This window comes from Molothrus ater, chromosome 6 (genome assembly GCF_012460135.2).
Source record: "Molothrus ater isolate BHLD 08-10-18 breed brown headed cowbird chromosome 6, BPBGC_Mater_1.1, whole genome shotgun sequence".
Classification (NCBI taxonomy): Eukaryota; Metazoa; Chordata; class Aves; order Passeriformes; family Icteridae; genus Molothrus; species Molothrus ater.
This window is the reverse complement of record NC_050483.2, coordinates 22,507,469-22,530,348: the sequence shown is the minus strand read 5'-3', so window position 1 is coordinate 22,530,348 and position 22,880 is coordinate 22,507,469. Positions and strand designations below refer to the sequence as shown.

The 22,880-nt window shown below is 41.6% G+C and overlaps 1 protein-coding gene across 3 annotated transcripts in view; it reads right to left on the bottom strand.

The window, feature by feature from the left end:
- TSPAN18 (tetraspanin 18) overlaps positions 1-22,880 on the bottom strand; it is a 120,682-nt gene that overhangs the window by 49,963 nt on the left and 47,839 nt on the right. For all 3 annotated transcript variants that reach the window (XM_036383316.2, XM_036383317.1, XM_036383318.2), the window contains exon 2: positions 9,464-9,594. The gene's annotated coding sequence lies outside the window, so the exon portion shown is untranslated. The remainder of the gene's footprint in view (positions 1-9,463; positions 9,595-22,880) is intronic.

Sequence of the window (22,880 nt, the reverse complement as noted above, 5' to 3'; positions counted from 1 at the left end):
ATCCAAGGGGACAACTTAATCTTTCGTTAAGAAACCACTGAGGTCTTCAGAGCACACTTCAGCAAAGCACTGCCACCACTGTCTTCTTGAGGACCTACAACTTGAAATACCCATTTAAGTGCTCTGGAGAAAATACTCCAGATGCTTTTACCCACTGCAAAACCAACTCTTCTGCCTGGTGCTGTTTTGTGCAAATCGATCCCTCATTCAGAAATTAAAAACAAAATGAGCAGCACTGAAAGACACATCAGAGGAGCTCTGATTGAGAAGAAGCCCAGAGTGATGCTGATTGATGACTCCCAGAATGCCTTTCCCTGAAGCAATAATGAAGTACGTGCCTGGGACGGAAGCCCTGAGCACTGCATGGAAACACTTGAACAGCTCGCCTGCACCCACAGACCTCCCTGCCTGAGGAGCGTATTTAAAACAGTTCTGCAAAGCACTACTGCCAGGGTCTCTCCTGAACAAAAAACAAACATTCCCTTCCCTTCCCTTCCCTTCCCTTCCCTTCCCTTCCCTTCCCTTCCCTTCCCTTCCCTTCCCTTCCCTTCCCTTCCCTTCCCTTCCCTTCCCTTCCCTTCCCTTCCCTTCCCTTCCCTTCCCTTCCCTTCCCTTCCCTTCCCTTCCCTTTAAATCAAGCTCAAACCCCAAATCTGGGGGCACCTCTACTGTGTGTATAATGGTATCTGTCCAACATTCCTCAGTAACAGAATCACTTGGAATGGGGAGGGGAGAGCTGCTCATCCTGGGCAGGCACAATACAAGGGATACAGGGAAGATAAATAATGCCCTTTGGAGGTTCCAAACAGAGCCTACTGCTGGTGCTGAAGGCAGTTATTTTAATCCTCAGCTGCAAGTCACTGGGACACAATAAAAGAGAATTAGCAAAGAAAACATTTAATGATAACAATGAGAATTCATGCCTTATTCCTTGACTTGCAGCTGAGAGTATTCAGTAATTCAGAGGTGGATGAGAAATTAGGAACAGGAAAACCTAGAGCAGTCTCCCTGCCACTAAGAGTGACAAAAGCAACTCATCAGCAGAAGGAAGAGTAATGCCTTAATCATCATTTTCCTGCCAGACAAGCCCCAAACTCTTTCAGAAATCGGGCACAAAAAAAAATTTATATCATAAAAAAACAACCAAATGAAAATTACTCTACATCAGTATACCTAGAAGGAACATAGCAAGATGATCAAAAGATTCTGTTTTTTGGATGACAAAAAGAGAAAAAAAAAATGGCCAAACCAGATGGGAAGAATTACTTCAGTTTGAACTGATAAAGATTTTTTTCTAAAACAAAAATAATACAAAGGTATTCATTCAAATTAATTCCCCAAAGTGTTTTTGAATCTAAGATGAAATTTTATTTTTTACATTTTCTAACTTAAAAACCACCAACTACCCCAAAGAAAATACTACACAATGCCTCTTTTTATAAAATGTTTGGATCTAATTTTAATAGGAAAATGTAGGTTTCATTTTTCAATATTAAAAAGATTGGCTTCGGCATTTCTAAACAAAAAATATATTGCATTAAAAAATCTGGAAGTAAATATTTTAATGTTAACAAATACATATATATATATATATATATATATATATATATATATATGTAGGCCCTACTATTGATTGAATCTATTTACTTAATTTTAACTTGATTTTATGAAGATGCATGGTCTCTGTGAAGATTCTTGGATATAAAAGTTTGTGCAATTTTTGTCTTTCATAAAAATTGTCTACTACAGAGATGTGATTCACACACTTGATATGCACAGCTGATTTTCTATTCACAGGTAAAGAACCTTCATAACACCAGACTTTTCATCAATTGTCATTACTACTAAGCAATAGAAAAAAACACAGAGCAAAAGACCAAGATCCCAAGGAGCTCAGGCAGCACTTTGAGATTAGCTTTATACACCTAATATTCAGGACTACTGAGTACCCCTGGGGATTTATATTGCTAGTCCTAAACATCTGGATTTACATTTAGCTAATTTGCACTTCACCAAATTAGTTCTTTCCAACTACATCTTGAAAAAACCCCAAAAAACAAAAAAACAGAAAACATTTCATCACTGCTTTTTAGAAGTCACCATCACTTATCCGCGTTTCCTGAGATGATTTGTGGAATATACACAACATTTTCCACTGTGTGGTCACACTAAGTCTCCAGGAGAATCAGAGCTTTGCTGTACTGATCTTCAGGTATTTTAAACAACCATAAATTGTGCTCATGTGAGTAGTCTGTACTTACAGTCTTTACTTTGAACACTGGCTTTTGGCAGAAGGGCCCAGAATAGCAGAATGCCAACTCCTGGTTCCAATCAGTTCAGAGAGACTTTGGCCTTCAATGCTGCTACCAGATAGCATACAGAACTGGGAGATGGAAAGGAAATGGAAAAGCAAAGGCAGTCCTGGCAAATAATTACACTTTCCAGTAACGTGATCCATACATGAATCCAACTCACAGGCCAATAATTGTGATAAACTTATAGCTCCATTCTGAGAGCTGAGTGCTTTAGTATGGGGGGAAAAAAGAACAAACTCTTTCCTTCTTGTTAACTGAATCCTTGTGGGAGAAATAAGTTAAGGTTGAGGATATTATTTTTAGCTTTCTTGGAATGTACTCTTGGATATACTTTGCAGCCAGAAATGTTATAAATGGTCCAGGTCAGTTTGAGGAGTCAGTGACAAATTCTGCCTTGCCAAACATGTTCTCTGTACTGCACTGGGTGTCCATCTTTCTCTCTCTAGCACCAGAAAGAGCTACCCAGACAGCAGCAATAATGCCCAAGCCTGAAAACCCTGCTGCAGAGCATGGGGAAACCAGTGGGTTGGATAGCCACAAACTCTAATATCCTGTCATTAACAGTCACCGGGCAAAAGTGCCAGAAACAGTTCAAGGTGGCAATTATACAAGGCCAGCTCACAGGAAAAGCTTCCTCCTACCCTCCTGGGCTCAGGCGCTGGCTCCTGCCACGCTGCAGGGCAGGACTAAGCCTGTTAATGCTCCCAGATACTTTGAAATGTCAAGACAGTGCTACAAGTCCATCTGAAAATTAGCACCTCGTTAGTGATTGGGCATTTGAAAATAAACCTTTCACAGATGATTAAAAAAGGAATTTTATGTTGCTTAAATACACTTTGAAATATATATTTGTACATGCTGCTGGAGGTGTTGTTCCACTCATACGTGTGCTCTATTCCATGTTTTTGGGACAGGAACGGCTGCAGACATGTTCAGCTCAAGACTTCCATGTGCTGGGCACCGGAAACTAAAATACAGGCAGAGCACTGCCTTTATAACCCCCTCCATCTCATCCAGCCACAAAATGCCTGCATGTCCTCTCCACCTCAGCTCTGCTGACCCTTGCTTCTGAGGAGAACAGCCCTGAATGTCCAGCACAAGCATGTCCAAGGCTGCTCCTATTTTTTTATCTGCCAACAGCTGTCAACAAATGTAATGTCTGCCAAGGATGCAACTCCCGTCCATTAGAAGGTAACCGGAGCATGAATCATCTTACAAAGGACAAACCATACATTAGATTATCATTATCTTTACTGTGCACAAGCCTGGCCAGCAGCTGACCTGTGTGTAGGTTCCTCTCTCAAAACAGCTCTCAAGATTTTGACTAAATAGATGCATCAATGCAAGCAAGAAAGAAACCTCAGCTTTAAAACAGGGCAGGGCACTTGGTAGTAATAATAACCTTTTTCATGCTCTGCAAGTTTAAAAATCAACTAGTTTTCAATTTATTGTCTTTTTAACGTAAGCTGAATAGAATTTTTTGATATGCAGTTTTACAAGGGAGGAAAGGGAATTTCTGGATTAGTTCTTTAATTTTTTTTCTTCCCGTTCCTGTTTTGTCACAGAAAGGAAGAACAACAGGGAAAAATAGGAAGATAAACCTTCTAGAAGTAAAACATTTTCATCACCAGATTTCTATGAAGAGGAATGCAAAGTTCCACAAAGCTGGTTTCTACACAAAATAAAATACATTTCCTACAAGAAAAATCTTATCAGCTATTTTACCATCTTTATACAGATGAGGAAGGAAGGCAGAGAGGAATCAAGCTACTTCCCACTGTCAGTACGCAGTCTAGGCACAGAGCTAATAATTGAATGCAAAATTCCCCAAAACTACTTCACTACTTAGAGTGTAATACTATCCTTATTACTGATTTTAGTAGTTATCACCTTTCACTGATACCAGCTCTTACTCATAAGCCCAAGAATAAAAGCTTCAAATACATGCACATATACCCCTCTTATGTATCTGTTTCCTGAGAAGTCTCTACAGTGAGAGAATAGTTCTAGCAGCTTTTAAACTAAGTCCCCAGCTTTACTCAATAATTTTCAAAATGCATAAATCAAAAGCGACTGTACTTTTGTAGGTCTCAAAATAAGCAATGCACAGCCTTCACTGCCATTCTCAGGGACACCCTATCTCAGCCACTCCACCCAGGACATGGCACAACAATGAAAGGCAGCTCCGCTTTCCTGTCCTGTCACATTGGGTACACCTCATTTTCCCTTGACAAAGCACTTTACCCATGATAGAGCTAGTCAAACAAGCTTTAAATTACTCTGTAGCGTTCAGTGTTAAGTGACAGGAGCTGTTAGAGATATACTTCTAATGAAAATTTCTTTCCTCTTCCATCATGGTCATTTCCAGGTTACACAAGTTCCCAACTTCATAGGGAAACAGCATAGCCCAAAGCAGTCCCCACATGCCCCACAGTGAGCATCAGAAGGATTAGCTCCAATCCCCAGGGACAATACCTCCCAAAAGGTCAACCCACTGCTGGCAGAATCAGTTCTAGCAACATTTGAGTCCTCTAGAGCCATTAGAGTCAGAAGCAGCAAACCCGTGCCACATTGTCAGCAGCCACTTACAGCCTGAGGAGCACCTCCTGCAGCAGAAGAGCTGAAACCTCCCTCTATCCCAGCTGAGATCACAAGCTCTGCTCCTCAGAGAAGATACTTGGATGCATGGCTGACCTGGCACTCACCCTCAACGCTCCTCTCTCCCCGCTTAGCGCGCACAGCAAACATCGGCCACAGGCAGCTCCTGGGACAGTTAGAGTGCGAGCAGGCTGCCACCAAAACACCTGGCCTGGGAGCTTGCAGGGAGCTTGGAACAACGGCTGGGCCAGGAGCATCCCATTTATCTGTGCAGAGCTAACTCAGATGTCCCATGCCAGCCATGTACATGTCAGAACCCATTTGCCGCTTCACTGGTAATTTGAGAACCGAGCACACGGGGCATCGCATCGTTCCACACCGCTGGCTGTGATAGCTCCTCTTGATACCACCCTGGACAGCATTTAGGAGGCACCAAATTGCCTTTCATAAAGAGAAAGCTATGTGAGCTCATTCCCCTGCTATACCAAGCTCAGAGTAAAGTAAAGCCCAGAAGGCTTCCCCAGCTTTATCTCTAGTATAAATACAATTTAGGATAGAGGAAGATTCTCTTGGAGACTAATTTTGTAGGTATTAGAGAGTAGCACAGCTTCTCCAAACAATTTAATTCACAGTCAAAAGAAAAATTAAAGAAAATTAGAACTTTCTCAGTATGATATCCAATTCTTTTGGTCAATGCAGCTTCCATTTACAGGCTTATATAAAAATTCTGAACCTTTAAAAAGTCCTTACTCCATTCTCACAAAATCTTTAAAAGTTGTCAAACTGTTCAACATTTTAATAAGGGAAAAAAGTGTATATTGTCACTGCACACAATGATAATCCTCATAATAATATTGAACTATTAATATTCTGCTCAAAAATGTGTTTATAGGAACTACTTTCCCTTTTTCCACTTCTGTAATCACACCTCAGCAAAACATATATTGAGTATTGTGACATAATTGTGGTAAATGAACCTCAAAATTTGTTGCTTCTTCTTTCTAAGAAAGAGTTGGGTTTTTTCTACTTAAATTTTTAACAAGTTTGCAACATTATCAGTTGTTCAGCAGATTTTTATGGGGACAATCAGCAGAGCATCACAAGGAACGAGAAGTGATAGAAACAATAGAAAGCACAACTAATAAGTGCATCCCAATTCAAGAGGCTACAGGAGGATGCAAAAAGAAGAGTGCCCATGTCTTAGGCTCACATGCACAAGCATGCACTCATTCCTCTCCAAGAATTATCTTTTTCCCAGCTCCCAAACCTATGCTTTTCCCACTCCAGGCTCTGCCTCTGCTTTCTGGAGTCAGGGGATTCGGCCTTATTTGTGCTCATGTTGCTCCAGCTGTTCCTTTGTAGATGTTGCTAAGTGGATGTGTTTGAAGTTCAGACTTTTTCAAAAAAGCAGGCAGCTTCTGTTCATCAACAAGTGACAGCTGCACCAGGAAAAAATCCCAAAATTCAGGAGTCCTATCCCTGAGCTGGTGCATGTTTAGACTGACCCGTGCTACCCACAGAACTTCACCCCTGAAACACTGCTGCTCACAGCCTGGCTTCCTGTGGCTCAAGCATTTCATCTGCCTGCTGGGATATCAGGCTGTGCTCATCCCCAGCAGTGGGATTGGCCTTCCAACAGAGAGCAAGCTGCTGGCCCAAACTGGCGCATGCCACTCACTCAGCACTTCAGCTGCAAATATGTATGAGTATGAAGGGAGATTGTGAATGAAAAGGGGTGCAGAGGGGTGCTCCCTGCCTCTGTCCCATGGCCTGAGCATCCTCTTAAGGAAGAAAAAGAAGGCAAGAAAACAATCATCATTATTACTGAGTTAAAAATGCAGGAAAATGCAACATCCTCTCCTCCTGTCATAGTAGCTGGACCTCATCATTTGCCATTTTGCTTCTTTGCCTCATCACCTGAACTGAGGTCATAGTGACAAAGTCTTTTGCACAGCCCAAGATGCTATACCATATGTACCATGAGCTACCATGTGTACTTTCCTTTTGCCTAGAGCTTGCATCAAAACAGAACAACTTTCAGCAAGAGTGGAAGAAAAAGTAACTGTAAGAAATCGATTTTTAGAAAGAATGTAACATTATGCCATTTTCCTTATGTGGCCACTGGTATCCCATGTGGAGGCACAAACAATAGCCAGCTTCGCAGGGGGTGGAGTAAGAAGACTTAGGGGAAAAAAATTTATATATATATATATACATATATATATATTCCCTGCTGGCCCTCACCCTCCATTTCCTCCTGAATTTCTTTGTGACTGCACTGAAAGGGGTCAATAGCTCCCAGCTTGAGAAATGCAGTTTTGAAAGGACTATCACCAGCATCTGTATTTAAAGCATGCCTTTTACTTCACGGCCCCCCAGCTAATGCAAAGCTTTTAAAAGGTGAGCACAAGATAAACTTTCAGGGTAAAGAAAAAGCGAAGTGGAGAGAAGGAACAGTGCCTATCTGCCTTGGGCTTACTGACACTTTCACTGGAATAAAGCTTGCCTGGCAAAGCGGGGACAGGGAACATAAGCTGCAGATGATCCAGAGTGCTACGGATCATTACCCCCGGCTTTAGTCTCCACCTCCCCATGCTTTAAAGCACATTACGAAACCACGTGAAGCCGCCAAGCCCCAAACTGGAAAAGAGTTTCAAGTAATTAAAAACAATGGGAAAATTAGAGCAGGACTCATTAAGCATATCAAAGCTTTAAAATCTTCAGTGTTTAAGAATTTTGTACCTGACAAACACAGGCAATTTAGTCAGATTTTAATAAATGTAATTAACTTATCTTGATAATGAAAGATTGCAACAGTGGCTAAGTGGCTAAGATTATATTTAGGCTTTCTGTTTGAAGAAATACTCCAGAAAAGCTATGGCATGTTAGAGCCAGGATTTATTGAGAGGGAGGAGGAACAGGACTGTAACTTTCTCCTTTAAGTGCCAGAGGACAGAGCCCATGTGGAAGGCTGGCACATGCCTCCAGTTTTTCAGGACCTCCAGGCTCCATTTCACATTGAAGCCTCATTCAAACATCCAATGGCAATTATATTGCAGTTGCTTTTTCTATTAGGATGTTGTTTTTAAATCACTTTGGAAGTGGATGAATCCACACAAGGAATTTGTACAGCTCAGCTGTTGCTGTAGTCTCCAGGTGTAACTCAGTCATCTGCATTCCAGCATTCATCTGTCTTAGAAACTCTGTTCTCCCTAATAAAACTTTTCCAAATATGAGGAAAAAAACCCAGGTGAAATGCCACAGAAAGATGCTCTACTTTGTATTAACTAAATACAACCAGCTATGGTTTTCCATCTCAAATTCATTTAACTGTATCTGATTATTTAACTGGAGCCTTTCAGTAAACATTAGAAGAAGCCCACACCATTCATCTAAGCCTGAAATTCACAGATGGAAAGGTGCAGTAGTACCTCCAGCAGCACCACACACAGCAAAAAGGAATTTCATCCTACCAAATTGTCTGGGAGAAAAGCCAAAGAGACCAGAGAATGCTCCAGAAGCACAGAAGTAAATTGCCTCTTGGAGTCTCTAGCTCTGGCAGCATATGACTTTGCATTTCACTTTAGCTCCCAATCATGTTATCTTTCTCACAGGCATTCAAATACATTAGTCTGTCCCTTATCAGATCCTGAGTTACGATTGTAGAAAAGCTCCTAAGTCTGAGAAATGTAGTTCAGAGACGTTTATGGGGCTGTAATGAGTACTGACAGATAAGCCACACTCATGCAAACACACTTGCAACTGATGTCTGGTTTAACACAATACAGCCCTAAGCCTTCAAAATACAGCCTAGGAAACAGAATCCCCCCATCACCTACGACTAATTGCATCTGCAGCGGTCAGGGGTTGAAAGAGAAGTAAGCAGATTAATTCTATTAGTCTGTGCAATAGTATCCCAAGGGGACAAGGGAAAATCCCATCATTTAAATCAGGGCTGGTAGACGCTGCTGGGAACGATGTTACATACTAGTAGGGGATTAAGAGTTTGGACTAAAGGGCCTAATTTTTTCTAGATCTGGTTTCCATGAGTCATAGCAATTAGAACTGCAAGACTTCTGTGTTTGTTTTTTTCCACTTACGGATGACCTGATACATCTTTCCGAGTTGAAAACAACATTATTAAATTAATTTCTTTCTAAACCCCTTCTCCACAACATACATTCCTTTATTCCTTTTTCTTAAAAAGTTTTCTGTTTAAATTAAGGTATTTTCAATACAAAATTATTTTAGAATACAAAACCTAAGTATTACTTTATTAATACCTCATATGTCAAATTTTTCTTTTTTCAGCACATTCCTCCCACGCTTTTAACCTATATTTATCTCAACCATATGGGCCGTCTTGATCCTCTGAAAGTACATTTTTGCTGAGAAACGTTCCCCATGCTGTAAATACATTGTAAGCTTTCATCCCTGCAGACGTGGCAGGCAGTGGTGACAAAGCCCTTCTTGAGCCAAATGAATGGAAAAAGTAATTTGCTCAATCCAGTGCAAGTGAGCCTGACCACTGGAAGCACTGTCTGCCTTACCTGTGTGCTGCTTTGAGGGGACAGACTTTCAGGGAAATCCTTGTTCTCCTCAAGAAGTCAGGCTGTACTGAATATGCATCTGTCAGGATCCTTGCTTCAGGTCTCTAACACTGTGATCGAGGCTGGTCAACCTGTCAGAAACAGCAAGGAAAATACATAAGATACATACTGGACCTGAGTAGAAGACTGCCACCTCGTTTTACTTCCTCCTGCTTGGGAAAGACCAACTCTTTCTTGTACACCTGAAGGAAATGAGGGGAAGCATCTCCCAGTGACCATGAAGATCCTGTCAAGGTCAGGACTAAAAGCAAAATCTTCTTCCTTACTTTGCAGTTCATAAGGCTGACCAGAAAAGGGCTTTGACTGGAAGGCAATAGGAGGATGGGACTATTTCTAGCAGAATAAGGAGGAAGCAACACAGTTGCTCTGCATCTTCCCCTCTTACTCCTCTGCACAGCAGAGGAGAGTCATGCCCAGGAAGAGGTGCTGCGAGTCCCCAAAAGGCAAGTTCCAGAACAGAGGTTGGAGTGGTGTGTGATAAAACACTGGTAGTTAAGTGTTTAACACACACACCCCCTTTCTGTATTGTAGGCAACAAAGGTGCACATATCTGTTCATCTACTGGATAGATGCTAAAGTACCACTTATTCTGAATGGAGGGAGCCAGAAATGATTGAGGATCAAAAAAAAGGTGATGGAGTTAAGAGGCAGGTAAGGGTGGGAGGAAGACACCAAGAGATGCTCAAGGGGTGAAAGCAATAAGGCAAGCAAAAGAAGGTAAATCAGAGCCTGCAGAATGGCATGAAAGGTCAGTGGGAGAGGAGAAGGGATCATGCCAGATTGCATCTGTTTTCTACTTGCAGAAATCAGCCAGACACGGGGCACAGAGGTGGGGCCATCACTTTAACTGAGCAATCCTTCCATAGCAGCTCCTCTCTGGAGAACAGCAGCGAGTCTGGATCTCATTCTCCCTGACAGCTCCAGTTCAGATATGAAGATGGCGCCATGTAAATCCATTTCATGATATTAATTCTCTCCTCTCTAGTCTACTTGTTGATTTGCTTTCTTTTGAAGCCCAAATCCTCTGCCCTGCCTAGCCTCTCCAGATCTCGGGGCCAACACCAACTGCCCACGTGAAACATCAGGTACCATCTCTGACCCCTCTGCATCACACAACACTTAGCACCTCCTTCAGGATCGATATGAAAAGCTGGGAGAGAGGGTCTTGTCACAGCAACTCCTCCCTGAGACAGGGCTGCAGCAGGACATGTCAAGCTCCCTGTCTCTGTCATGCTGTCTGAAGATGGCAGCCATACTGAGCTGAGCTGCCACTTGTCAATCCAGGGATTACAAAGCCACCTACAAGCCAGCTGGAAAGTGCTAATGTCACACCAGACCACATGAAAGGAAATTCCTCCCCCACACAGGGTATCAGCCCTCTGTCAGCAGCTCCCTGCTCCCCAGCACAAAGGTGTTATTTCACACTTGCCCAGGATGAGAGAGAGGCTTTAGTGGGAACACAGGGGCATTGGTGAGGAGTGCTCTGCACCCTGGACATTCAGCTTACATGCAATAGAGGGGCAGCATGGTCTAGTGAGCAGAGCAAGGGCCCACCAAATGGTACTTGGGTAGATGTTCTCCATGCCTGTGTCTCAGTGGACTCTTTCAGCACTTTCAGGGTGGTTCATCCTCCCACGGGTGTTTGTTTACAAGACTCTTCTCTGCTCTGTACAACCTGGCATTTCAAATATACACATACCAGCCACATCCTGGTTTCTTTGAAGGGGAAGGGCAAATATTTGAGAGGTGCAAGTGCTTGTATGCAGAAAATGCACATCCATACACTTCTGCACAGGACAAAGTGCCGGCTGCCTAACAAAATCATATCCTGTTACACACAGTCTTAGTCCTTTCAGACATAAGGTATTGAATATTAATTCCCGGCCTTTGAAGACAGTGAGGGGAAAAGTTTATTCAAGTTTGTAAAGTGATCTGAAACTGCAACGTGGAAAGTGGCCCAGGCAGGCATACCAAGAGTCATCAAAATTTTGATTCAATGGCATCTTTAGTAGCAATTTTCCCTTTCCATTATGGAAGAACAGGCCTATCTATATAAGCAAGCCCCATTCATCCCCTATTACTATTCCAGCTGATGCACCACTGTGATCAGAAGCAGAGGGTTATAATATATTTAGGGTCACTAGTAATGTATTTTGTCTTTTGTCACTAATAATGTATGTGTGCTTGCTCAGATGAGAGATTTCAATCATCTCTATTCAAGGGACATTAAGAAACACAAGATATATCAGGTCATATAAATCCTCCTCTCCAGTGGAGGATCATGCCTCTCCTATCCCCTCTGCTTTATTTAATCCAATTGAAAGTGTCTCGGGCAGCAGAAATATTCTCCTTTCTCTCAGCAGACTCCAAAAAAGTCTGATAGAGAGCTGTCTTAAACACTTGTTTCATGCATAAAGAGTCTGTCTGGTTTGTTGTTTTTTTTTTTTTTTTAATGTGATTCCTTAGTATCTCACCAGAGTAAAAGCAGTAGCATGAGAGAAATGTGAATTAAGGAAATAAAAAGCAGGCTTCTTCTCTGAGGTTGATGTGGAGGGACAGAGATGGACAGCAGCACTAGAGCATCCAACACTCCACTCAATACTAGCCTGCAGGTGAATTTTAAATAGAGGAGTAGGCCCAGTGGTCTATGGATCATCTGGGCTCAATACATTTTTAATATGAAAACAAAAATAAACAAAAGCTCAATGTGGAATTTCTCCCGGTTGTTGCCCCGGTCTCACATTCTCCCTAATCAGCATTGGCTGCTATCAGAGACAAGACCCTGGATTAGACATGACCTGACCTGGACTAGCAGCTCACGGGTGCTGCTCCCACAGCACTGCACGGAGCCCCACACCCCTGAGGCTTTAGACTCTGTGGCTCCTGAGTTTGATTTAAGGGGCACAACTGACTCTACTGAAATTTAGTTTCCAAAAAAAATTTTCTTTTAAATCCAACCCTCGTCACAGCTTTCTCCCCACCTCAATGTTTCTATGCTTGGGGCCCCAGTGGTGGTATATTTTGCAAATGACATTTTTTTCTTCCTTGTATGCTTGTACAACCACGCACATGGTTGTATAAAGCCACTTAATCAAGCATAAGCAACAAGAGTTTGTACTACACACTGACACAGACATCAGGAGGAACACAAAGCATTCCCATTTAACATTTTATGCATCAGAAATAACACCAAAACAAATGTAAAGCAAGCCAATTCCTCATTACTTAACACAACACAAATCTTTGTGCATTAAATACAAGTGAAAGGGAGCTGTGGAGTTGGCATTAGCTTGACAGATGTTGAGATGAGCTGCACCAGAACTGAGTATCTCAGCCTGAAGCAGTGCATGTTAAAAAGGCGTCTGCTTATTGTTTGATATGTGTATTTATTTACATAGACAGCTTGCTGACATGCTGAAGGGTTGGGTACGGTGGTGTAGGCTGGCATTTTAAACTCTCAGCAGGCATTCAGCAAGTGGTCTGTTATCCTTTGGTCATGTCACTAGCTTCCATTTTATTGCTGAGTGGTAGCAAAAGAGGGGAGCAGGGAAGGAACAGGATCCACTGTGCAGACTTAACTCCCCTCCAGGAGCTTGCCCTTAGCATACAAGGCAGCATTTCCAAGCTCAGCCTCCACAAGCATGTTGCCCCTAGGGCTCACCCTCCAATTTCTGGGGCCTCTGTGTCTTTGACACAGACATGGGAAGGGTCTCTGAAAAGCAAGTCAAGTGCAGCTCCTTGTTGCATAAAAAGATTTTTCTTAACAAGAAAGAAAATTAATTAAGTGGATAAAATCCCACAGGTTGGAACAACAGCTGAGGAATTATCTTTCTATCAGGTTGATAATGAGGACTAAAAAACCTCACACAAACATTAACAGCTTCATATGCGCTCATTGGCATTTCAGATCAGATGTGAGATTTGGCATTCCCAGGAGCACCAGATGCAACTCCAGTTACAGACCAGACTATGGGCAAAATGCATTTTGCCCTGCTGAAAACAGTCTTGCGACAATGTCTGAAAATTAAAGGTACATATCTACTTACACAATAATTTTTTCCCACAGAAATTATGCCCAGGGAGACTGTAGGTCACAACATCCAATGCCTCAGGTTAATCTGACTCACCTCTGAAACCTGAGTTTAGGTATGTCAAGTGTGTGAGAGAGTTCTTCAACATGCTGTGGGGAACAGCCAGCACACGTCTGGGTGCACATCAAATGACATGATCAGACACTGGCCAAATCCACCACCTCTACCCACAGCACTGCACTGAGCCCCTCACCCAGGAGTTTCCCCACCAACACTGCTGTCTGCTCAACTGTTAACACTCACAATCACTACTTAATGCTAACAAAATAATACAGATTTTTCCTCATACCCTGAAATGGAAAAACTACCCGATCTGGGATCAATTACAAGAATGGCAATCATATTCATGGTAACCACTGCAATTGGGGATCCTACCACCAAGAAGCCATGTGGCCTACTGTGCACCATGCTGAACTGTGGCAAACTATTCAAAGCTACATTTCAGAAATACTTCAACTTCCCTGGCAACTAAGGCAAAGGAATTTGTCCCCTCCCCCCAAAAGAGAAAGGGGAAAAGAAAAGTGAACTACTGGCCATCTTTCCCAAACATGCCTTTGCACATCTTCCTGCCCCTTTGTTACTGTTCATATCACAAGAGGTGATAGTCCCTTGGTCCCACAGAACCAAGCTTCTTACTGTGTACAGCATAAAAGAGCTCCCTGCCCAAAAAGCTAGCTGACTAAACAAATAAAAAGCAGGGAAAAAAAATTCTGTTTCCCCTGTTACAGATGGGAAGCAGAAATCCAGAGAGACATTGGAAGTAAAGATCTGGCAAGAAGCCAGTGAATGAACTGGAAAGAAAACAACTTCAGTCTTGAAGCTTATTCCTTCAGTGTGGAGATCACTGTTTCTTCCTTTCCTGTTCTCCTGTTTTTCACTCAAATTTGTTCCTTTTACAGCTTGTAAAGTTCATCCTTAAAAACAAAGTTGATGGCTACTGATGCTTCTCATTTTCATGGCGAGGAGATTTAGGGATTCTGATGTAAATAAGCACAAGGAATTCTTAGCTGGCACCCAAAGAGGTCAAATCCACTCCCCCACCCCAATCCCCTTAAATGAACAAGTGCTGGCGGGTGCAGTTTTGTGAAGTTTTTTAATATACCTAATCATGGGGCTTTCAACTTAGCAACTCAGAACCACTCTAGTGCAGGTACTTCCAAGGTAGATGTTTCATATATTACCCATGTGTTACCAGTCAATACACATGATAACCCCACCAGATGAAAAAAATATTTTGAAATTGCATGGAAATGAAAGACATCTCTTTCAAGGGTTTCACTAATTAGCCAGACTTACCAAGGGCTAAGGATAGTGGAGTATTTCCCCACTATGTCTGCCTCTCATTAATTCAAATGCCCTCTGTGCCCTAAACATATTGGAAGAAGAAACCAACTGCACTTCTGAGCAATAGGATTAAATTACCTGCCCCAAGGAAGCAGGTTGCCTAACAGAAGCATTTGCAATATTAATAGCTACTTCAAATAATTTTAAATCATCATTTAACAACCATCAGTACTTCCTCAGTTTTTCTTGAGTTTGAAATATCTGTAGTGCATAAACAATTGTCAATCTAACTGTTTTTCAAGTCTTTTTTCTTGTTTGACTCAGAAATGATGCTTTCTGTCAGCCTGAATTGTTAATTTAGGTTTGCTATTGCAGCTCTTTCCTCTTTCCTTCAATAAAGGGCTGGCTGAACCCTGGGATACTGCAGCACAGCACTTGGGTTTTCACACTCAAGCTGTCACTCTATTAGCTCTACAATCTGGCAGTTTTCTCTCCTACCTTTTAAAGGCTCTCATCTATGTCTTGTAGCTTTTTCCTCAGATTCACCTGGGAAAGAACACTGAAAATTTTGGGCAGGATGTTCCCAGAATTACAGAAGCATCTAAGGGGAGAAAAAACCCCAGATATTCAAGGCAGCACACACTGTATGTGCAGCAAGGGTGTATGTCTATTATAGCAATTCAAACATCTGCTGGTAATGAGGTTAGTTTGGAAAGGCTTTGATTCCTGCCTAGGGAATTTAGTGTAGTTTGCTTGCTCCACGAGAATGCCATGGGCTTCCTCATGCAGTGTTAGATTCAAATATATTTTCATGTATTACAGAGTTTTATGTATAATACATGTGTGTGTGATTCTGGTCCTTCAAAAGATTACCCAGTGAAAAAGCTAAAACAGAATAGAGCACTTCATGGAGTTGTATAGCCTTCAACTCTCCTTTGGAATGTGTCATTAGTTCTGCATAACTGATATCTCTGTTTTATCTTCTTCAGATCCCCTTTCTTTAAACAAACTCCAGATTCCCCCACTCCCAAAAAAATGTCTCTTAAGTCCCGATTGTTTTTCTTGAAACACAATAATTTTAAAGGGCTTAGCACGAGTATTTCAGGAGGAAAAAGTACACAAAACCCAATAATCAAGTGATAAAGGCCAAAGAGAAAGCCACAGTCAGTTATGGAAAAGGACATGCAATGTCGTTCCATTATCCTCTTGAAATGAAGAGTTAAATCTTGCAAAATTCCATTCCAGTGCCTGCTACTCCCCCTAAATCCTCCTGACCACAGCAACAAAGCCATTCTATAGCACATCTTGACATTTTCATCATGTTCCCAACATCTAGCTCATGCTTCAAAGGTTTTGGTCCTTCAAAGTAATGAAACTGGTGATGAGCACATGAAATCAAATTGCCAAGTGTGAAGAGAAAAGAAAGTTGATTTTTCAAGACATGGAGAAAACCACCCTTGTCCCCTCAAATCCTTCTCTATATTCCTCACTGAGCAGGTCAGGTCTCCTTGCCCACATGTTACATCATTTCTGCATCACCTCAGTGTCCAAACTTGTGCTGTCCTTAACTGCTTCTTCCTGGAGTCTGGGGTAGCTCTGGCTGTGCACAGGTACAAGCAAGCCACAATAAAGTTTTAATTCTTGCAAATTACTGAGCTTTACTTCTGAGTAAAGGCTATCACTTAAGAGTATAGTGTGAATACACCACCATAAGTCAAATTAGAACAACTTGAAAAATTACCAGTGAATAAACTTCCTTGGAACATGCAAGCCAGCAAAGCCACACACCACACATGGAAGTACAGTTTAACTGGCTAGGATGGAAATCATGCTGTCATTGAACAATAGGGCTGTCCATGGCAGAAAACTGAGTAAAGGCAGAACTGAGCCCTACAGAAATAGCTACTAGATTTTCAAGTACTAAGAATCAGATGTCAAAATGTAAATATTATTAACAACTTAAATCTTAAAGGCCTCAGAAGGGTTTGCTCTGTCTGCAAAACAGAGAGGTACCTATAAATGACAGAAATTCCTTCCTGTAACTGGAAGGAATGAAGAACATACAGAATCAGCCAAACAAAGAGTTGTGCAAGATAAAGAACTCTAAGTTAACACCAGGCAAAGATATCCATCCATTCTATTCCTCTCCCAGAAAACAAACAATAGAAAGTTGTCATAAGAGCTGTGTTTTTCTTTTTCCCTTCTACTCTCTGTACATTTAAAAATACCAAAAAAACCAAAACCAAACCAACAAACAAAAAAAAAAAGAAAAAAAAACTTAAAAAAAAACAACAAAAAAAGCCTCACAAAAAAAAACCCCACAACACAAACAACAAAAAAAACCAAAACCCAAAACAAATACAACAATCTTTCTGACCAGCAATCTTTCATGAAAGAACAAATCTGACAGAATTTTTTCCTGGAATTCAGTGTTAAAAATGGTCAAAACTTCAAAACTTTTCAATGGTCCAAAAGAAACATGACTATCAGTAAGTGTATTAGCAACTCCAGCACATGTTAGAAACATAGGGATGAGGTAATTGTTTCTTTAGCTGAGGCTCAATTGTTTGAGCACCTTACAGCCATTTTGTATTGCATGGCATTCAGAGAATCACAGCACATGAGAATGGACTGACTAGGGAGAAGACAGATTTTAATTTCTTGCTGGTATTTTCTGGTGATGGTGCTTTTAAGGACTCATACCAGCTTTCATTACAAGGGCATCTTCCCTATTTGCAAATGTTTTTCATCACCAGCTTTCCCCCCAACCCATCCCCACTGTTTTTCTCTTGTGTCCTCTCATTCAGCTGTTTAAAGAGCTAGTAATCAAAAACAGTGTAGCATAATGGAAGTTGCAAGTGTGGAGTTGCTCATGCAGTTTAGATCAAGGACAATTGTTGTTATTATATGGCACAATACTCTGAAGATTCTGCAACAATGCTGGATGAATCCCAAAGAATCTCCCAGAACTGGAGAAATGGGATGCCACCCCTCTGAAAGCTGCAGAAATCAAGCTCTTTGGTTCACTGTCACAGTGTGTTAGCAAAGAAACATCTTTCTCTAGCTTTCCCAATTATTAATACACTTATTAAAATGTGAGACAATGTTTTCTGTTCTAAAAACACTGTATTGTCAGTGAATACCCTTTTGGATGACTCAGGCAATTAGAGAAGGAGCAATTCTGAGCCTTGAGTACAAGAGAAGAAGGGATGCCAAGAGAAACTACAGTTCCATTGAGGGCAAAACAATCTGTCTGCAATAGGACCATAGACATATCCCAAGCAGATGTATAGAGGCTAGCTTCACAAAGTTTTAGAAGTGGTCAGTGGTTTGGGGATGCATTAGTACAAATGTCTCAGTCTGGGTGTTCAAGCCTCCTGAGGCAAGAAATACTTAACTGTTTCTGAAAAACCTGGCCCTCTGGAATCTAGAGGAGGAAACATCCCAACTAATTAGGTAGGCATTGCCATCAGGAAAACATGACAAGGAAACAACTGCACAAAAACTCTCCCCTGCATTATTTGTCTTGGTCTCTTGGGCCACACAAGCACACAAAAAGGTTTCCAGATGAGCTGTAGCATAGCTCCTAAGACAGCTACTCTGGACAGACAGCTGTATTTCATTTTGGGTGGAGTTAGGTGTTTAAAGGCCCTCAGAAAGCAGCTCTTGGCTGCAAGATGCCAAAGGGAGCTCCTGCAAGGGGAAACTTTTGTTCCCTTTGACTCACCAGGGGAAAACTGCTACTTATAATAGATGATTACTTAAGTCAGCTCTAATGTCTAGCTACCAGCTGGCAAGGCACTGCAGTCTGCACAGAGCTCAAGCTAGGACCATGGAGGAGCTTTCTATCAGAAAAATGTTTTTTGGAGCATGGAAAGTGAGCACAGCAACTGGGAGAAAGGATAAAGCCTTGGTCGGCTGTGAAACCTTGCTCTTTCACACTGATGGATGGTGCAATCAAGATTCACAGCCTTTGAAAGCTTTCTCAACACTTGCACAGCTCCAGCCCATCCGGGCAAATTACCAGACAGCTCCTCCAAGGCACTAGCATGTCAGTCTCAAGACAGTAAGGAGAGGTGTAGCATGCATATCCCTCACCTAAGTACACCTCAGAGGGAGCTTGCCAGAGTTTTTACATGCTGCTAGAGCATTCAGAACACTCCATCTCCTAGCTACAGCAGAAACCAGCTGCACTTAAATTAAAGGCCAGTGGGAAAGAAAGCTAAGGTTCAGGCACCAGCTGCCATCCCAGGTAAAAGCAGTCAGAGCCATGCTACGGCACAAGTGTCTACAGCTAAAGACTTCTTTCCCTCTTGGGTCTCACCTCAGGAGCAAGACAGGTGGAGGAACTATTTGGATCACTTTGGGCTTTGCTTTCTCAGTGTCTCCTCTGAACAGCTGCACAGCGTCCTGCTGGAACCCAGGGCAGCTGAGTCAGGGATCTCCTTTGACTGTCCTGTCTCCACAGCTCACTCTCACTGCAGTGGACTCCTGTACCAGGGGTTAACTGGAAATGAAGAAGGTCAAACAAAATAATCGGTGTCGGCTCTGCCAAATGAGCTGGCAACCAGTAAGACAAGGAAGCCCTCACTAAAAGCAATAACAAGATGCAGGAACTACTCTCAGGGCCCAGATAATGCTCCACAGGGCCCTTCTCCACTGCAACCAGAAATTCCAAGCCTGACAAGAAGCTTTCCAAGGCAGACATTAAACATTCATTTGTAATAAACACCCTCCTGACCCCCAGGGACCAGTGAGAGGTGTAGGAAAACACAGCAAACAGAATCCAGAGAGGCCAGATGCCTTGCACTGTGGTTATTTTAATATGTGAAGAAAAATAATAGTAGTGTTTTCAAAATGGTTCATGGACCATACTAAGAAACAGCAATGATATTTTTTATTTTGGACACCTTAGTTCTTCGAGGGCAGTCTTCTCTTATCTCTGAACAGCAGAAGGGCATGTTTCTCAATGTTATTTTAGAAATGTGTACAAGAATTTCAAACATGCTCTCTGCTTTCCAGTGCAATCCTTGGACTGAAATATCTCCACATTTGCAATCATTTTATCTCTACAGAGCAAGGGGCAGTTGGGGACAGCAGGGGTAAAAGGGATCTGTGGGACCACAAACCAAAGACTGGGACCCATAAGAGCAACTGGCTATTGCTCATTTAACGGCTCTGGCTGGTCCAGTTAGTGTTGGATTTTTTTTTTTTTGTCTATTGATTTTATATTCATGGTATTGTGCTTTTAAACAGAACTGTGGAGTTCTAGCAACATATAACAGGAAAAGTCTTGCAAAATCAGATGGAAGGGCACATATAGGGTACTCTGCAACCATCACTGAGGGTGGAGGTCACTATATGCAGTTTCCATAGAAAATGTTTATTACTCAATAATTTATATGTATAAATTTTGCAGAAAATTACTTAATTTCACATATGCCAAAAATAAATATCTAAATGATTAATATTTTGAGATCATAGCAGGAAGAGGGGCAAAGAAGTGAAATTAATAAAAATGCAGCTGAGTGCATAGCTGGAGCTTTACAGCAAATTTGTTCATTTATGGAAATGTCCACTGTGCATTAGCATTTCCATAAATACTCTGTAAATAAGATTAAAAAGGATTGTTTCAGTTTCTGATGATAATCAAGTGCTAAAGAATGGCTGCAGAATAAGAATTTTGTAATTCAATGCAAATATTCGTGCAAGAAGCTAGATCCCATGAATTATACGCATTTAGTCAGGGAGCAGAAATACTATTGTGTGACCTATGTGTCAAAATACGAACTGAATTGTGCAGCTGGAAGTTGAACACTTGAATACCAGCCGCTGAATACTAAAAAGGAATTGCCTGTAAACAATCAGCAAACCAAGAAGCAATCTATGAATAATTTCAAATAAGTTGTGCAGTTGAAAAGTCAGTAAGTTATTTGTAGACAATTTGTCAATAGAAGAACTCACATAAAAATGCATTTTAAAAATTCTAGAAATTATCGTGTAGATATCAAAAGAGCATCTATGATTCATCATGAAAAGACATAAGTAATTATACCAGGGGTTGAAAAGGCATTTTCTTTCTGTTATTACATTCTATAACCAAGGAGGTACATTAGAATAGTACCTTTAGTTATACTTCTGCTGATCCCCAAGGCATAAGCCATTAGTGTGTGATGCAGACACGATGATGAAACTTGATGGCCGAGTAATCTGATTCGCTCTCACCAAATTTGAGCAAAATCTGACGTCAATGAATCTGTACTTGAATGTACTCATGTCATTATTCAATTTCATTCCTGCAGGTGACCATACCAGATAACAATTTCATTCTCTTGATTTGGAGAAGAGCAGTGACCTGCGATTCAATACTCAGCACAGCCCTCTTTATTCCTTTAAAAATTTAAAGCCCCTAATTTGCCACCATTGTGCCGTTGGGAAAAAAAAAGACCACAAGCCCTCCTAGCGAAGTATTTTCCAAGAGCTAAGAGCTGCAGAACAGGGATCTCAAGCTGTACATGACAGCTATAAAAAGAGGATTGGTGACCTTCCTGCACTGTTAAATCAATTATTTGTTGAATTTACCACAATGCTGCATGGAGAGGCAGCAAGCAGTCACCAACAAGCCTCAGTTCCCCAGGTTCATGGCAGCAGTTCTGGATGGAAAATTCATGAGCCTCCCAGTTCATGAGGAAAACAGCAGGTTATGGAATACAAGGAAATCTGGTCCTGTTCAACTTAATGAGATCTACTCCAGGAGAAAAAGGAAATACATTTTTAGAAGGGTCTTATTCTAAAGGAGAATTCCTGGAGCCACAGATCTTGCAAAAACACTAGGTTTCCTTAACCTCAGTGATAAAATGGCAGGAGCCAACGTTGCTACAGAGATTTTGCAACATTTTAAATTATTTTATCATTCTGCTTCTCTCATCAATTTTGAATTTCACTTGATCTTTGTTTGGTTATTCCAGCAGTTCCTCTACTGCTGTAACAATGGAGATCAGTACGTGACATCCTTTGTTTCACACAGAAGCCTTTGCTTCCTTCCTCTTGACCTGAAATTAGGAGCACTGCAGTGGATGGTCTGAGAGGAATGAATCACATTGACTAAATAACCCAGTTTGCTAAATCACAGAAACCAGAGCAGCAGAAGGGCAGAAGCAACCTCCCTCCCACACAATTTGAGGGCTTTGGGATTCTACATTGCGTCATGTATCTTCATTCATTTGGGGTTCTACCACCTGCCCCTCCTAAAAAGTTTGGATCCCTACTTGTTACACCAGAGCAGTGCCGCATATCTCCACAGCCTTCCATGAATTACACATTTGGGGAAATGTTAACAACCGTGAGACTTGTTGCATTTCCCCAAATGTTTTACAAGTGGTCTCAAACACCCGTACTGCTCCCTTCAAGTCAGGTACTAGACCAGATGAAGAACTTGCTCTCAGGTGTATCTTGATATCTCCCAAAAAGCAGGAGGGCAACTTAAGAAAATGGCTGCTTTTTGCTAAATACTGCTTTTCCCTGCAATTGTACCCCTCCTTGTCCACATGAGCTTTACTGGCAGTAAATGTTGTAACAAGGACAGATTACAACTTGCATTAGCACATCAGTGGGGTGTAATGAAGCCTTCAAACAAGACTGATGTATTTGGAATTGAGAGAGAGACAAAGTAATTGAAAAGGACAGGAGAGTCATCACAAGCATACTATGTGTTTGGTTTGCAGTCCAGCACTTTGGAAGAGGCTCTGGCACAGCTGTCTAGTCAAGATTAATCACACTTCTGCCAGCACTCAGCCAGGCTTCAGTGATGTTCCTTCCCTGGACACTCTCTTCTCCTGTTTGGGTCAGCAGTTAGAGGAAATCCTAGGAAAACAAGCACCTCCTTTGGGGCTGTATTTAAACAAACAGACAGCTCCTCCTGAGCAAATGCCACTGTCATAAAGACATCCAAATCATTTTTCAACATTTCACAATGTGTTTAA